General features: G+C 42.7%; 1 protein-coding gene across 1 annotated transcript in view; it reads left to right on the top strand.

Annotated features, from left to right (window-relative positions):
* Window positions 1-13,361, top strand: part of ESYT1 (extended synaptotagmin 1) — a 433,655-nt gene that overhangs the window by 174,187 nt on the left and 246,107 nt on the right. The gene's annotated exons all lie outside the window — the stretch shown is intronic.

Here is a 13,361-nt window from a genome sequence, read left to right as displayed (position 1 = left end):
CTCAAGGCTGGGGACTTCCCTGCTGTGAGGGGTATCACTATACAGATGCTGTGTCTGGAGCAGCCTGGAAAGGACATTCAAAAGTAGAATGACCCAAACCGGCTATAGAAAGTTAATCATCTCACAGTGAAAGAGAACATGATGAATGGAACCATTAATACAGGACCTTTTCGCTTACCCTTGGTAAAACAGCTCTAATCCCGCTTCATTGCAAAAGCATCCTCCAATGAGTCGTAAACCCCCTTTCAAGTTTATTTGTACAATCCTGTCCCTTCACAGTACCCAAGGGAAACTTACAACTTTCTGAAGGGCAATCTGAATCACGTATTTACTACTTTACAATTTGCGTATGAGCTGTCTGGTATATGGCGTATAGCACTTCTCACAAAGTTCACACTGGATTTGATCACTTCTTAAAGGTTTTGATCTTTGTCTACCACAAAGAAACAGTTTCACTCTTTCTTTAGGCAACAAAGCTATGGATCCCCAGTCTGTCAGCATACAAAAACCCATGCTGCCAGACCAGAAAATGTTCATGTACAATTTGGTCCTTTTTTTCAGAAGTTTCTTGGCTGCATCCTCATGAAAGATAGCTTCAGTAGTTATTGTCCCATATTTTGGGGTGTTTCCTATTCACCATTTAAGGACCTATTGATAAATATGTTGCTTTTGCAAATTCTTTGAAAATTGTTCTGTAAATGCATTATTTGTCAGCATTTCTTTCAAACGTTCCTCAGGTAAATGATTCCTGTGAATCTTTCAAAGAAGCGTGATGCCACTCACTCCATTGCTCTATACAATATTTTGTTCATCCTGTTGGGGTATTTTAGTTTTTTGACTACTCGTTTGATATAGATTCTAATTAGAAATTATGGAAAATACCTCCTTTGAGTTGTCCTCAGGAACATGACTCTGAAAGACAAACAAAACTGTATATGTTTACAATTCCTTACTCCAAAAAGGGAACGATCCCCCTCAATCCAAAATGTGATATTCCTCTATTGTGGTTTTAGTTAACATTGTTGCCACATCTTGTGTGGCTCTCTGAAAGCTACAGTCTTCTGATTCTGTCATATCTGTCTTAGATCCATAATGTGAGGCTATCATGTACATGCTCTTTAAAAAGAGAGAAGCTGGTGCTGTCCAGCTATACTTTATGTCATTGATTCATGAAAGGTTATGAATCCCACTCTCTAGGTAAGAAATATCTTAGTGTCTCATTCTGACACTGAGATGCAAAAAGAGAAAGTAGAGCCTATGCTCTGTAGGCTAAAGAAGGAACACTCCAGACTACTTCAGAAAGATACTACAACCACAAACACATTCACCACTGGCAACAATAATCCAGCCTAAATCAGCAACATCCAAAAACTGCATTCCATCATTCCACCAGGGAAAGGCCATTACATGGGGCACGAGGACAGGACAGGAAACAGAGACAACAAACCAATTACCATTACCTGAAGGAGCCCAATCAGATAATGAAATACCAATATATATTCTCTACTGTGCGGAGTGGCGGTGGCCCGTGGTTCAAATCCCAATTTAAGAACATAACTCCCACAAGCTCCAAGTAGTTCTCGACCATCTGATACAGACAATCTATCTGGTATTACAGGTGATCAAGCAAAGTCTGTGTAAGAAAACAGAGTGCCAGTGAAGGATACAGACTATTTTCAAACTTAAAACTACAGAAAAATATTCGAAAAAAATAGGATGTTGAAAATCCATGTTTTCCTGCAACTTCGATTCCTGTGGTGATTAATCGACAACATAAGAAAAAGAGTTTTGCTTAAGCTAATGGTCCAGTCTCAACCCATAACGATTCATCTTAGTAAAAGCAATAGGCCCTGCAGTTCCTTTACCCCTTTGATGCCTAGAAGTTTGGTTATCTATGTAGTTGGGGGTGGTGAAAATGGTGCATTCATGTGGAGTCAAGCCTACTGTTCCATGAAAAAGGTGACACTTAAAATAGCAACACTTTCTCCCTTATTTCGTTTCACAAATTATAATGTTAGAGCCACATATCCTCTGTTACTCTGACAATTGGACTAAGATACCGATTACATTAAGAATGTCGAATTAAGCATTCATTTTTCTGCTGCAGTGCATAATTGAAGACATCTGGACAGTTCGCTCGTGTTTTCTTCGGTCTTGGTACTCAGGTCTGGGAATTGTGATGGATCAATATGTTTAGAAAGAATATCAGAGAGAGACACACACATACACCACACACCACACACTCCACATCTGCCCCCTCCCAAAAGACTGGCAGCTTGCAGTAAATCGTCAGGGTTTTTTTCTGAAAATGTCACTGGAATTTGTATTAACACTGGTGACATTGACTTTTGCACAGAAGATAGAGTGCGGGTGACCAGAATTGCTCTTAGCTTTAATAGCTGCTTCGTTGCTGGATTTCAAGGATCAAAATAGAGACTGGTTTTGAGACTACCAATGTCAGCATCTCTAAAGAATCCAAGAATCCATAGAACTCAACAGGTCTTTCCTCACCAGCTCAGATTTCTCTGGTGTGTCCGAGGGTAGGGAAGCAAAGATTGTCAGCATTGCTTTTGAAACACTTCAATTTATTCTGAAGAAGCCGTAGTAGGAGAAGAACTTGTCTTTGAAATCTTGTGCTATAAAGGAATGGTTTCAGAAGATGACAACGATTATTCCTTGGTTAGTTTATGCAACTTATGAGACAAAGAGTGGTAATAATTCTCTATCTTCTGTTTTTTTGTGAATGTGGGACTCCTTTTGAAGGCCATTAATACAGAGTTCTCATAGCACAGTTCATGCAGTGCCAGTGCACCATAAGTAGTCAATGTGAGGATTGATGACAGACCTCTGTTTGCAGCAGAAACCCTGCGGCTTGAAGCCAGAGGATTTAAGAGAAGGCTTGCTACTTCAGAATTAAAAGCATCAAAAATCAACCAAAATTGGATGAGGCTCCGGATCCCACACCGATGTAGGGAGGGGGCAAAAAATGTAGTCCGCTTTCCTGGAGTCCCTGCCTCGAGATAAAGTAGCAAGTGCATTGCTTTCAGACGTCTGTTGGCTCTACAGAAGTCTTTTGGTGTCAGTGACTATCTATTGCAAAAAAAAATCCAGATCCAATCTAGAACCTGGGGAGAAGCTTCATTTAATGAATCTGGAGGAGGACGCATCCATTAGACTAGACCTTTTAACAGTATACAAAAACACAAAATTACAAGGTTTTGTGTCAGATACAATGTCCAGGGAAACTTCACTTTTGACAAACTCGTATGAAGACATTTTTTCCACTTTTCCATTGATCTCCATTATCCAGTAAATGATCATCAACCAGTAAAAGACCAACGCAAGAATAATCTTTAGTGCTCAAGAATGGCATCGCAAATATGTGTAGATTTGATCAACATAGACGCTCTGTTCCAGGCCTACCCTGCGCGGCCAATGTGGATTGATATGCAATGTGACTTGAGTATTCATGCCTTGTTTTATGTTTTGACACATTTGAAAAATGCAACAAAAAAAGTTTAAAAGAATGGCATCGCAAATTTTGATTAATAAATCTGCTTCCTCTATCAGAGTAACCACTTGGATGTTTGCTGCCTCGCGGCATATGGCTGAACTTGAACTACAAAGATAATTCAATCTAGCAGAGTCACAATGCTGTAGATATGCATGGGTGAAGTATGCCCTGGCTGGTTATAAGGCAAGTTGCAAAACATTGTACAGGAGACACTTCTCGAGTATAGACTTCTACCACCAGCACCTTATGCAAGCACATCATTGCTCAGATGTGAGCAAAAGTTCATCTTCTTTAGCTACATTGAAAGATAGGTGGGAAGGAGACTTGGGAATCCTGGATGAGGAGGACTAAGGAAAGCGTGCCGGTACCCAAGTTAAAAAGTCTTCAGAGCTGGGTTTATACTGCTGCTAAAATAGTCAGTGTTGCATTTGTTAAAAGGACCAGACTTCATGGGATGAGAAATATAGACACAGATAAATGTCCGAGAGGCTGCAAGCAAATGGGAACATTACCCTGCTCCAATGGGGATGCCTACATGTGCAGTCCATCTAAATTAGAGTAGGCTGCCAAATTGTGTCAGTCAAAGTTGAACATTTTACACTTATCCATGTTGGTAACGCTGGGAATATGGGGGAACAGATGCTACTTACCCATGTACACATTGCTATTGTCCAATATTGCTCCTATGCTGGCCAGAAGACACATTATAAGAATATGGGGCAGCCCAGATGTTCTTCCAGGAATTCCGGGATGTGGACTGAGGAAGGGAAGGCTTGCACACTTTGGAGAGAGTCCAACTTGAGGTGGAAACAAGTCAGTTTCTTTGGAGACATACTTCAAAAAAGTAGTAGAAAAAAGTACACTGGTTCTAATTCGACAAAATAGTTGTAAAAAAGTCAGTCAAAAAGCGAGTGAGGTGAGCTTGTCCGGATCTGCGCTGATGGCACGGAACAGAAGGAACTGATGTCAGATACTGGGGCGGCTTTTATACCTATGACTGGCTTGTAAGAGCAGCTTGAAGCCAAAAGCCACCTACCAAATCAATTAATCAGTAATGAGTTTATTATCAGTCATAAAACCACTTCGAATTTAGGAATCACTGTTAGTAAATAAACATAATCATTATATGTGACAAACGTGATGCGTTGTGCAACACAAACTTAAGTGCTAAGTTAATTTCTAATTTACTGAGCAAAAAATGTACAAGTGAAGTAGAAATTCTGCAATGATCACATACTCTAAAATTAATATTATGTCTAACCAACAAAATACAATCTACTTCATGTTAGAAATAAGCTCATTATTCATAATATTAACCCTCTACTTTCCAATGGGTGACTTGTAGAGGCTACTGCTTTTAGTGGTTGATTCACAGTGAAGCCAATAGTTAATTTGTTCAACATTACAGAATAAATCAAGCCATCATACACATTCTGTGTCTCAGGGAACTCAACAGTGGATAAAGGTATCAATTTTTGGGGCCACTCAAAATATGCATAAAAAGAAAAAGTGAGCACAATACTATACTGATTCTTCATCACGAGCACAGTATGTTGGGAATGACTCTGGCCTCCTGATGTTCAGGAGACACAGGGCCTGTCTTAAATCTCATCAAAATGTAGCTGTCCCAAAAGCCATGCACCCTTACAAGATAATGAGTCTCTTCACCAACTTGTTTTCTTCAGGCTGTAGTTTCTGGGTGTTCACATAGCCCCACAGGTGTGCCCCTTAACACAAAGAAGAGACACTTTTGGCGCAAAGGATCTTTATCATAGAGGAAACACGAGTATCACTATGTTTATTAGCAACATTAAAACAGCCCCTAAATCTTAACAGTTGTGGGATTGAATGGTTATTATTTACTTTTTCATAAAAGTTGATTCCTAGATATGGAGATCATTTCACCCATTCTAGCAAAACATGTGCACTAACGTTCTTAATTTCTGTGATGGAAGTCCATAGTTAATGACATATTCTTTGATTTTGTTAAATTTGTGGCCAAACTAAGATTGCTTAGGAATGCTATAAACATAGTAACTAATCTTTCCAAATAAATAGCCGTGTTTAATTTTAAGACCTCATCATCCTCATACAGCAGAACTGTCAGGTGTCTACCGACTACCAAAGGAAGATCAGTGAGTTATATGCCCAGATCTTTGATTAGTCAGTTGATTAATAGATTACATAAAAAATAGGGAAGTTAGACAAACCTTTGTGAACCCTAAGGTCTGAGTAAAGAACATTATTAACCATTTTTTCCACACTTTAAGTTTTCAACTGCTCGTGAATTTATTTCAGGTGTACCAGCTGTGGAACTACTTAATTGAAGATATTATCTCCCAGAATGTGAACCATCACCTCCTCTTAAAAACATAGGACAGGTCTTTTAAAGCAAGGCAATGGGCTGTTTCAATAGCTTTACAAAGTTTTTGATGAGCAGTGTTCCATAGTGCCTATGTTCTCCTGGTAGTCATACTACGCATCATATAGTCAGTAGCCCAGACTCTCAGTATACCCAGGAAACTCCTGTCCATAGTTTTATTGGAGAGTAAAGCACGGAAATAGGACTGTAATAACTGGGCTAAGCACAATGTCTCTTATGAAAAATATGGGCTATTATCAACAGGCTCCATCGATCTGTGAATGCTAACTGATTACAAAAGCCATTTAAAACCCTTGTCAAATGTGGGTTCCAAAGCTCAATAATGGCCTTATATATTTGAGGGGCCGTCACTAATTGCCATATTCATGTGACTTAAAGAGAGGTGTATCCTCCCAGTTGTTAGTGTAGTTTCAGAGGGACAGAATACAGGTGCAACAGGTAGTACAGCTAGGTGTAATGCACCGGCTCAAAAACCTGTATTTGATGTCATGATCACAGGTTCAACTCCTTAATGGTCACAGGTTCAAACGCAGTACTATTGAGTTTGGTAATAACAAAAAATCTGTAATTCATGACCATCTTTCCCCTTATGGAGAATGTGTGCTTTAAAATTACATACACTTTATGTAGTATTAATTTAATTACAGTGAAGCAGCATAGATTTGAGGAATAGAATGTCCATTTATCCTCTGGAAAAACTATATTAAACATTGTACCTAAAGCCAATATTGCCCTATACCTGACAACTTCCAGAAGGGTCTTGAATACTGGGAGCTACAGACCACCTCTAATGAATCCAGGGGCACCGTATAGAATTTTACCTCTGCCTCTTTCTATACACACTTTTTTAAGTTATTTTGTCAAAACCTCTTCTTGGTCTCAAGAGAATAGTTTGGGAGTTTGATTAAATGTACGAGTTCTATATCTTACTATTGGTGACATCTGAAATTATTAAAGACCTCCTCCACCTGTGTGCCTGCCCATATCAGTGACGTCTTTTGACAGGGGAAGGGCATATCCCTGACAAATGCAAGAATATTATTTTCACTATTAAATCTATGAGAAGCTCTTTAAAAGACTTCTTTGGCCTATCTTTATTGATGCGCCTTCGTTAGCTAAACATACCATTGGAAGCCATAAAATCGAGGAGAACTATCCCTCGTTTTACCATCACAATGTTTGCCTGGCAGGCTTATAAGACATCATCTTCTGCCTTGCGTTCTAGTTCACATAATAATTGAGCTAGGCCATTATTCAGATTAGCGTTGAAATCTCCAGTTTTTCTCATTTTCACAATTGTGCAACCACTGGGTGCTCCCTGGACTATTTTGCCCTGAATGTGATAAATATATTTAGGTCAGTCTATATACACGGGGAGCTATAATGGTTCCAAAGAAGTTATGATAATAATTTATCAGCAGTTAGTTGAATGCTACTTTAAAGGAACTGGTATCAATTTGTCTGACTCACTAAATAATGAAAAAGTAGTACAGGCCACTTTGAGGCCCACCCAAATGTGAAGTCCCTCAGACAGCCGCCCACATGCTGAACTAAGTGCTTGCGTATAAAGAGTTTAATGCCCTTCAAGGTGATCCAAGGTGGCTTTCCAAGTTTCTTGTAATTTTAAATTTGCATCCAAAACTGAACACACCCTAATTATGACTTGTTACTTTATGATCCAATCCTGCAATGTTCCCGGACAGAATGTTTAAAGTGTTCATTATCCCCATATGTGTCGACACCCCATGAATTGTTGAGTTTGGACCAGCAGAATTACCACTCTCGCAGGAGCAAGACAAGACATCTCCTTGTCCCAGTCTCTCGATCATCTTCAGGTTCGAAAGTGGTTCAAACTTGTTTCTGAAAGCAATAAACTCATACCAACCACGGAGTCTAGAAGCAAATATGTGCATAATGAGAATTTGCATCCCCATATTAATCCAGGCCCTCAAGTTTCTTTCACCTCACAACCTCACTATCTATCAACAATGCCAACTTAGCTGGAGGAAGTGGGAGTCCACTCATGTAGGATTTTATACCATCAGAATCTCTTCAAAGCACATGTAAAAATATAATGAACACAATGCCCTGAAGGACTTTCCAGGCACCATGTTTGATTATCAATACCATAGCAGCCAACACAGGAAGCTCACAACCACCCTCATTTTCTTCTCCTGTCACAACTCAACCTGAATTTACATCTTCCAGAATACACTAAATGTCACATCATCATGGACCTCTCACATGGCTGCAACCTTAAAATTGCTCTCCCCCCCCACTTCAATGAATCCATCACAATGTCTACATACAATGATGGTAAGATTATGATTCAATCCAATGATTCCTGCCTCTCGTTATTCGGCCACCTATTCCCTTCGCTTCTCAAAGCCTTAACACGAGGCCAACCTGCCTCTTCTGACTCTTTCCTTCTAATATGCTAACCAACACCACATAAATGACCTAATCTCTGTCCTAAACACTCTCTTCAACTCCATTTGACCCATATTGCCCCTATTTTTCCCAACTGGGCAACTTATTTCAGCCTACCACCTCTTCGAGCCTTTACTGTTATTCCACCCCAAGCACCTTCCGGGGACATCGCTCCAATACTGCTCTCCCAACCGGGACTGCTACCCCCTGTTGAAAATGGCCATTTTTGCAGGGTTATCCCCAAACTTTATGTTTCTTCCTCCTATTTTTTTCTGACCTGTTTGCGTTGGTTTTAGGACTCTGGGCATGTTACCACTGCTAATCAGTGCTAAAGTGCATATGCTCTCTGTGTAAATTGTGTTATGGATTGGTGGTTCCATGATTGGATATTTGATTTACTTGTTAGTCCCCAGTAAAGTGCACTGAGTGTGCCAGGGCCTGTAAATCAAATGCTACTAGTGAGCCTGCTGCAATGATTGTGCCACCCATGTGAGTAGCCCTAAAAAGGTAACTCAGATCTGCCATTGCAGAGTCTGTGCGCAGTTTGTAACTGCCATGTCGACTTGGCCAGTGCAGACACTTGCCAGTCCCTAACATTCCCTTTTCGTACATGTCAGGCACCCCTAAGGAAGGCCCAAGGTATCCCTGTGGGCAGGGTGCAGTGTATGTGAAAGGTAGGACATGCCCTGGCATGTGTGGCATGTCCTGATAGTGAATTACAGACCATTTCGTTTTTCACTATTGCAAGGCTACCTGTTCTCCCCATAGGACAGAATGGGAAGTTTGTTTATAACATCTTATAAACATAACGGGCCCTGTGAACTAGGTAGGAAAATAAAGTTTAGTACGCCTGAACTCAGAATCTAAAGATGCATCTTTTAGTGAAGGTGATTTTTACATCCTGCTTTCGAAAATACCACTTTTAGAAAGTAGGTATTTTCTTGCTCAGTCATCCCGTGTGCTTCTTCTGGAATGTGGATTGCCTGTCTGGGTTTTGGATGACAGATGGCTGGGGAACAGGAGTGGCTCGAGATAGTCTAGGTAGGGACAGGAAAGGGCTGAATAGACCTGGGCTGTAATTGGGGAAGGGGAAGGAGATTTCCTTGCACCTCAAAGGGCCTGATCTGCCTCTGACAATGCCGTCTCCACCTCTTGCCAGGAATTCACAGCAGAGAAGGCCGAACTGGTTCTGGCTGGGCACAGACACTCTCTGCCTAAGAGACCAAAGGATTTTGGGATATAAATATTGGGGCCCAGACCCCTGAACTTTGGAACTCTTTTGGATCAAGACGACTGCCAAGAAGAAGAGCTGGAGAAGCTGTGAGGAGTAACTACTATTTTGCTGTGTGCTTTGCTGAATTGACCTGCAGTGGCTGCTTCCGTCTTGGGCAGTGAAAGGACTGGACTGAACTTTCTACAATCTACTTTTGTGAGTTTCCCCAAGGGCTTGAGGTAGAGTTTGCCCCCTGTTCAAGAAATCTCAGGAACAGCAAAGACTTTAAGTTCTTCTGCCCTCAGCATTGGGGCCTGTGTGTTTTGTGCTGCAACAGAAGAAAAGCAACCCGATGATGTCTACGAGGCAGCTGCTGACTCCGTGTCCTGAAGGCACCGCAGAGGGCACCGCCGCAACCCCGCACCGCAACCCTGGTCTCACCGATGATGCCTGCGGACAGCGCCACTGAGCCGTTGCTCGTACCGTGATGTGTGGGCACCGCACTCCGCACCGCCTAGCTTCACGACGACTCCTTGACCTCCTCGATGATATCGCTCCACTCCGAAATCAACCCCGCTGCTTGCACTGTGGTTTGAGGACACCGCTCGTAAAGTTACACTACGCATTGCCCTCATCCCGCACTGCCGGCTTGGCCTACCGACACCGGTGCCATCAACCCCAGTTCGTCAGCCAACGACAGTGCTTCAGCCACTACGATGCCGTTGCTTGCACCGTGACCTGCCAGCACCTGGACGAGCACCGCCTTCATCTCGCACTGCGACCCTGGTCTCACCGATGAAGCCATCTGACGCCGCCACTGAGCCGCTCCTCGCACCGTGACTTGAGGGTACCGCACGCCGCACCGCTGGACTTCACACAGCAGCACACGACGCCTGCCGACACCAGCACTCCTGACTCCATCAGAGAGGAGATCGACCTGCAACGCGTGTGACTTTGAGGGCCCCGACGACTCCTGCACCGACCTCCGGAACCAACACCTGTGGACGTCATGATTTTGAAAGCTCACCGAGAGATCATCAACGCCCTGCATTTCTAAAATGTACTGTTTGTGGGTCTTCCCGACACTGTAGCTGGCCTGCGACAATGCTGTCAGCCAGAACTGTTTGGATTTGTTTGCTCACGACGCCGTGATAACCCCGGACAGAGCTATTGACATCAAGGAACTGTTTTTAAAGCGTATTTTGATAACTGTAGAATTCTAAGTACTGTATTGTGGATTCTTATAGTTTTTGGTTTTGTATATAAAAATATTGGATATTTTTATAAACTGGTGTGGTGTCTTTTTGTAGCGCTTACACTGTATTACTGTTGGTTATGTGCAAATGCTTTACACACTGCCTCTAAGATAAGCCTGACTGCTCGTGCCAAGCTACCAAGTGGATGAGCAGGGGTTATTTTAGGATTGTAACTCCCTTATTCTGACTAGAGTGGTGGTTTCTGCCTGGCTTTGGCACATACCCTAGCCTGGCAAAAATCCCATTTCTAACACCCCCCCTAAGCCACCATTCTAAACATCCTGTACACACACTGTCCTATCCTTTCCATTGTCTTATTCTGTCCCAGAGCCACCTACAATCCTCACCCTACCTAACACATACAAGGAGCATCCTCCTACACTATGAGAGCCCTGGGTACAACTCCACTTTCCATACAACCTCTTGATTCTTACTTTAATGGCCGACCACACCCTCCTCTCACAAATGCATGCTCTCATACTCTCTCACAACAACTAGAACTCCTCTCCTCCTTGTTCTATCACACAAGAAGTACTCCCCTCATCTGCCACATACCCAACACTCACCCCACTGGCTCCTTCACACTCATTAAACCAACTTCACCTGACGCTGCTCAGCCCCTTTCCTACACCCACCCCTAGTCACTCTGACTTCAGTCCCCTTGTCTCCTCTCACTACTCTCCCTCTGCCTATACTCTTTCGACTCACAACAGCTGCCACTCTTCCCCGCCTCTAACACATTATGAAGCTCGCTCCCTTCATTATAAAAATCCCTCGGAGACTACTCTTGTCCCCTTACACACTACCCATATGCACACACACAACCGACAAACCTCACCTGCTACATACACTGTGCCCCACAATCTCATACTATTCCACACCACTTTGCAATCCTACCCTCCTCAATCTACCATACAAGAACTGACCTCGCATATTGACTTCCCTCCCAGGCAACCATACTCCCGCCAGCTCCCACTGTCTTGAACCACCATTCTCACCCCACATCACCAAGACCTCACTACACACCCATCTCAAGCATCAAAAGCCCACCCAACATACTCCACTCCCCCACTCCATGATCTCTCCTCCACACTTAACTGACAAATCCTACGCAGTGCTGCACAGCTTCTACAACACACTACATACCACTTCACCAATGGAAACCATGAATGCCACCCAAAGCAAGCATCCGCCAGGACAAAAATACTAAATGATTTTCACATCGCACCACACTCTTTTTCTCTGCAGACCCTAGAAGACAAGCTTAATAATCTCACCTCAATATTTACCAACTTGATGTCATTTTATCCCACTTAAGCTCTAGTCTACAGTATTAAGGGCCAGATGTAGGTAATTTTATTTTACCACCTCTTAAATACCGAATCATACCGATTCGGTATTTAAGAAGTGGTAAAATATAAGTACCGAGATGTAGGTAAATACAGATGTGCATTTACCGAATCGGTAAAAGTCGGTATTTACCGATTCGGTAAATACCGACCGGTAATGCCCATTCATTCCTATGGGCTTTGAAGCCCATAGGAATGACTGGGCATTACCGATTCGGTAATTACCGAATCGGTAAATACCGAATTTCACAAGGGTGCAGGGGGTGTCACTTTGACACCCTCTAGCACCCCCAAAACGGGTTCAGGTGCCATGTGGCAGGCATACCTGCCCTAAGGGCAGGTCTGCCTGTCATATGGCACAGGTGTGCATGCATAGGATTTGATGGTAAAATACCGATTTTTTAATGCTTGTGGGACTCAGAAGAGTCCCACCTACATATCAATTTTCCCGAATCGGTAAAAATACCGACTCGGTATTTTACAGAATCGGTAAATTTACCGATCGGTACATTTACCGATTCTGTAAAATACAGGGCCCTACATCTCAAATTGCATTTACCGGTCGGTAACGGCCGAATTCGGCCGTTACCGACCGGTAAATGCCTACCTACATCTGGCCCTAACTCTCTACTCCACCAGCAAAAAGCTCAATTCCCCAGAAACTCAATGCGAAGGAGCAGTCGCCTTCCTTGCTCCAAGAGATTCACCCCAAGCCGATGTTGCAGACTTACTTGCAAGCTACAGCACCCTGGCATTGACAACACCCTCTCCCCCTCCTCCCGTTCCACTACTCCATACAACGTAAACCAACATCTAATATCAATTATTTCCTTGACTAATTCAAAACACGAGTCCTCCCAAAGCAGGTACCGGCCTACAGAAACATCCTTCCTTTTGCAACCAAAATCCCAGATACCTCTTACACCAAATCATTCACATCAGCTGTATGTGCCATAATTGCAGATCAGCAATGAAACACAAGCTGGAAATTTCTGACACTGTTACTTACGTATTATAACCTAGACCTACTAATTTTCACAAAGACCTGGTTCATTGACACATCCCATCCCATATCCGAACTTCTTTTTCCTCCTAAATACTCCAGCATCAGAAACAATAGATCATGTAGAGTTGGGGGAGGGATTGCTGCCATCTTCAGTGACTCCATACAATGCCAGGAGCTTCCCAATGGCCCTTTTTCCACACTCTATTGCCT

The sequence above is a fragment of the Lissotriton helveticus genome, chromosome 1_1 (genome assembly GCF_964261635.1).
Source record: "Lissotriton helveticus chromosome 1_1, aLisHel1.1, whole genome shotgun sequence".
Lineage (NCBI taxonomy): Eukaryota > Metazoa > Chordata > Amphibia > Caudata > Salamandridae > Lissotriton > Lissotriton helveticus.
This window is presented reverse-complemented; position numbering and strand designations above follow the sequence as displayed.